This window comes from Gymnodraco acuticeps, unplaced genomic scaffold, assembly GCF_902827175.1.
Source record: "Gymnodraco acuticeps unplaced genomic scaffold, fGymAcu1.1, whole genome shotgun sequence".
Taxonomy (NCBI): domain Eukaryota; kingdom Metazoa; phylum Chordata; class Actinopteri; order Perciformes; family Bathydraconidae; genus Gymnodraco; species Gymnodraco acuticeps.
Genome location: NW_022989748.1, coordinates 13,359 through 18,827, shown reverse-complemented (window position 1 = coordinate 18,827; position 5,469 = coordinate 13,359). Strand labels below are relative to the sequence as shown.

General features: G+C 40.2%; 1 non-coding gene across 1 annotated transcript; it reads right to left on the bottom strand.

Moving 5' to 3' along the window:
- Window positions 1-3,892: 3,892 nt before the first annotated feature.
- trnaa-cgc lies at window positions 3,893-3,964 on the bottom strand. Its single transcript has one exon. It is a non-coding gene; the product is annotated as a tRNA-Ala (tRNA).
- Window positions 3,965-5,469: the final 1,505 nt, after the last annotated feature.

Here is a 5,469-nt window from a genome sequence, read left to right as displayed (position 1 = left end):
GTTGGATATATAGTAGTAGTATCACATTACCCACTTGCATATGCATCCTTATGCTCAGAACAACAGGGATCTACTCATTAAACATTGATCAATAGCGCTAATGGTGATGACAAATTGCAGAGATCATCTTTAACTTTAAAATGGCAGGTTCATTTATCTGCCTTTTTAGTCAAACAAATATATTACTCTATTACAGGCCACATCATTTTTGTAAATCTTTCATGTTTAAAGTATGTGCCAAACATAAAACCAAACATATTTAGCTGTAAAAGAAGATTGTTATTCTTAAATATTGAATTTGTGTAACAACATTTCCCGACAGAATATGTTACAGAACTTCCTTAGTTGAGTTACGACTTAAAAAGATGATTCATGCATTTTCAATGAACTTGTATGTCACAGTAAATAGGCCAAGAAAACACTCAATGTTCTGTGTTACTCACACGATCATATTCATGTTTATGTTAAAAAAGACACACTCAATTACTTTTCCCAACAGAATTGTGGGTATAAATAATATACACAGTGCCGGACACCATTCTGAGACTCACACGTGTCAGATTGAGGATTATCATATGTGCAGACATCCACACATGCACAGTGAATCGCTTAATCAGTGATCTACAGTGCAGTATAATCTGCGTCATCAACCTCTGAATCCACTGAATGAAGTCATCAGTTTCTCCCATATAATCATAATCTCTCCCCCTTTCAACACTGGCTGCTGCTGTGTAATTATTCTGATGTGACCTGACTGCGATGTACTCTTTTCCCTAAAGGAATGTTCCAGGCTTAAAATGCAGTGTTGAAACTGACATTGAAATGGATACAACAAGTGAAATCAGCTCCAAAAAGACATCAAGTCCAGCTCAATTTACTGCAGTTTAACGGGTCGGACTCAAGCTCAGCCAAAGCTTGCTTTTCCCCACAAACAATAAAGGCTCACACTGAAAGACCTTGACTATTTCCAGCAAAGAAAATGGGAATATTCCACATCCATATTGCAGCTCAGCGATAAAGCAAACGAGTCAAACGCTGTTTAGTATGTACTTTTTAAAGGCTTTAAATCTGTGCTATCAGCCAACCACAGCCGTTTATCTTCTTCGCTGGGAACTGTACTTACAAGCGTATTGTCGCAATAAAAAGACCACTGTGAAATCTAACAAAGTGAGCCATAGCTTGATTTTCTCTCCTCTTGTGACCTTCTAACTGCTGCTAATGGTGATCAGTGAATCTACCCATATGACCTCTTTTCTATTACTAACACCCCTATTTCTTCAGCTGGATCAGGGGTCAAAACATGTTGTCGAGAGCAGCTTAGCACGCAACAGACTTGTCTCATTCTTTCAGAGGTCAGATTTGATCATCAGGAAACAATGACCCCAATCGCCTCACATGCTACAAATCTACAAGCATGTCACCTCTCATCCTCGGCTCACTTTGACTTTGAAAGCAAACACTATAGCAATTTATGGGTTAACTCTATCATCCATGGGTGATTAAATGAGCAGAAATCGTATGAAAACATTTGAGGAAGCTGAAAAAACGTAGTTCATCAATACTATCAGAGGGGAAAAACATGAACCTTATATGAAGTCTTTACTTGCAGTAGGCTGTTGTTGGAGTAGTTTGAATATTTGGTTACTCTCCACATATCTGAACGACACATTTAATCGTCTTTCACACACTGTTTTCACTTTTGGATAACCTTTCAGAAACCGCTAGGGCTATTCTTTTTGATTTATATATTCAGAATCACTAAAACAACACTCAATTTAAACATAGTGGCTTATTCTGCTGGTTCTTGGAAGGCATGTTAAGCACTTGTGGATTAAATGATTCACCATGAAGGTAGCTGAAAAACTCAACTTAAACATAGCATTAGATGCTCTTTAAATGTGCTTCCTTTTCCTCTGCACCCCCACATTCCCAATCCTGTTGTTCCAATTAATACGCCACGGATCACAGGTTTTTTTTTTTTTACTCTAGTCATGTATTAATGTCACAGGAGCTTCACTTTGTACCAAGCACTTGTTTCTTCAATTAGATCTCAGTGGGGTGGAGGGGTACAATGTGGTTCTTGCCCGAGGCTCTCTGCTCCTCCACACAGCAAGAGTGGGTTAACAGGATTAAGGGGACATTTGCATTGGGTTGGGTGGAGCGCTGGGTATGTTGGCAGGGACTCCATCATGGTATGTAGTCAGATAACGCTCAGAGAGCTCTGAAAATGGCATACATTAACACAGACACCTAGAGGGTGTTAGAGACCTGTAGGATGAACATAGCTATATATATAAGGAGGTGGTGTCAGGGGTGTGTGCATCTTTATGTCGGGTGATGATCCAAGAAACTGAGTCAGGATCATAAGGGACTTGATGTTGTCTTAATCTACTTAATCTGATTGAGGACAGCGTCATCTTCTCAGGCTCAATAATTGATAACACCATCTGCTGTGGAATCAAATACCAGAATGCCACACTCGAAGAATTAGGTTAGAGCAATTCTTGGTAATTACATTTGACCTTTCTTTGCCATAAGGAGTCAGATACTGGATACTTTAATTTAACACTTCATCATTTTCAACAGCATGAACCTGTTGCAAGTGTACCCTTGAGTCGATTTGATATTATTTTAACGATATGTAAATATTATTAAGAATATTTTTTTTTTTGCAATTGAACTTTCAATGTTGGTAGCTGCTAATATTAGCACTTGGAGTAGTATTTTTTTTCTAATTGGTTTTCCATTACTTTTAGCCACGTATCCATTTTGATTTATTAGCTAGCTGAATCAACAGGTAATCGTTACTTTTGTACAGAACGGCCCTTCTCCACCTTTACTCTTTTTTGGCTTTCTAATAACAACAGTGGTGGATTGTCCGTGGTAATTCTCTTACAGAGAGGTCAACATTCTTATCAAGTTGAGCTGATTTTAAAAGGTGGAACATCTGCAGACGACTGACAAAAGAGAGAAAGAGTTGTATCTCACAGCTGGGAATAACTGCATTAGATGATTAGAATTACCCGTATTCGATTTAAGTGACCAGCCATTATTGAAAAGCAGCATGTATGTCTTACAGAGCACTTCCTGGTTCTTTGAAGAATGACGGTAATGATTATATTTCACCTCACACAGAGAATGTCTATATAAGTACAAGCTAATTATAGCTGAAACAATCCCTTTGATTAGACAGGGCTTTTTAATAGAATAGGTTGTGTCTTTGTGTATGTTTGTGTGCATTCATGTGTGTGTTTGCTGTCTAGGTTGTGCTTGTGTATGACATGTAAATAATTGATCGGTTAGCATTGTTTGAACATCTTTAATTTACAACACATGGATAGATAGCGTACACAGTTCTCCCCTATGACTGCATGAAAGAATTGACTTCCAAAGGGCCAATATTGGACTGATTAAAACACTTCTATTAATACTGAAAACATGCACATGTTGCGACACCTCAGCAGATGCAGCTGTAGCCACATGAGAAGCCTCCCAACATGTTTCCTTGTTTTTCTTGGAACCACCGCACATTTTGTGTTCTTGTGAACGTTGGAAGTAGTGAAAAAGAGGGTTGACAGGAGCATTTTAAGAAAGAAGAAGGCAGATACGAGGGATTTTATGGGTTGATCCTAATTGTGTTACATCCAATATGACATGCCGAATACCGATTGCTTTTTTAAATATTTCTGAATGGGGTAACTATATTCTTGTTTATATGTCATGTTGCTCTGTGTGTTTTGTTTGCTTTGGAAAGGACCTGCCGGGACAAACAGTCGGAGTCGGAGATGAACATCAAGACAATGAGGCAAGTAATGGCATCGCACTAAACTCCAGAGTTTATCATTTGTGATTCAGAGGAGGGCCTTATACATCCTGGTTTGTTTATAAGAAGTAGAGATGCTGGGGATTGAACCCAGGACCTCATACATGCGAAGCATGCACTCTACCACTGAGCTACATCCCCTCTGTTTATTGCTAATTGTTTTGGAAATACAGAAGGGTGTGGTCTCAGTCTCTTCACCTTTGTGAGCAGAAATAGCTGAATCTGTTAATTTGTTACACATATGCAGTAAGATATGATGGATTAAGTGATGTATCTGCTTAACATCCACCTTTGGAATGATTGAATGTATTAACCTTCTAGTGCCTGGTTATTTCCCTGTGTATCTTGAGTGACCTGGACAAAAATAACCATATTCTCGGATCATTTGGCTTGAATTAAGTGAAATGCTTTAACTTGAGCGTTGATCCGTATCTGCAGGCTTACCTGTGCTCAACCCAACAGTTCAGAGCCGCTGCCTGAATCCCTTCCACCTCCAACCTCAATGAAACAGCAGAATCCATTGTTGGGGGATTAGCGGAAAAGGTTTTGGGGAGTTTCTTCCATTTCCTTCCCAGCAGAGGTGAGGGATGGGGGGTAAATCAGTTGGCAACCAGCCAGCTGCGATACAAACGCCAAGCAGGCAATATCACACAGGGGGAGATTGACCCCACGCTCGCCTTGTAATCTTTTTTATTCTGGGTGAAATGCTCCCATTCTGTACAGGAGTTCTGCTTTACAACTCTACACTGCTCCTTAGATTGACAGTTTGAGTGACACATATTGACAGAGGGCGTGAGGTGGAAATGTACACAGCTGCAGCAGCAAAGGTGGAAAGTATGATGGGAAACAGGGACGTGGGGGTGGGAGAGGACTGAAACACATTGTGCACTATATCTAGAGTTTAATTAGGAAAATGAAAGCTGTTAACTAAATGAGTGTTTCTGTGTGAGTGCATGTGGCCCCTCTGCTCCTCAGGGTAGAAGTCTCCTGCCTTTTGTGACCCCTCCCTTTTTTTCTCCCTCACACACACACATACCCAGGCTGTTACTGAATACGGGGGAGAACGGCACCAAGAGCCATGACTGAATACATTAATTATCCACTTAATAGATTAGTCACACTTTTACTATAATACCACTTCACAAAAAAACTATAGATTCATCATTTTTAACTAAAATCACTGTTCCACTTTTTGACCTGATGTCCAAGGGCAAGGTCAATGTCACGTGTGTGTGAGTGTGTGTGTCCTGGCTTAAAGCTGATCAAGAAGCAGCTGCTCAGTGAATCTGAGGCATATAATTACATTTGCTGGAGGTGGTGGCACACACACACACACACACACACACACACACACACACACACACACACACACACACACACACACACACACACACACACACACACACACACACACACACACACACACACACACACACACACACACACACACATGTCAAAATGTTAATCTAACCTAGTGTCTGGCCTTGGCTGCCACATCCACATATGTACCCTGATTTGTTTTGAATATGTGCTCATATATAAAAAGACACATTTACAGACTTGTGGCAATGCATGCATGCACACACACATTAACAGAAGGAGTGCAGGGTCACGGATTGCAGCCTCCTTACATCAGGGTCTGAATA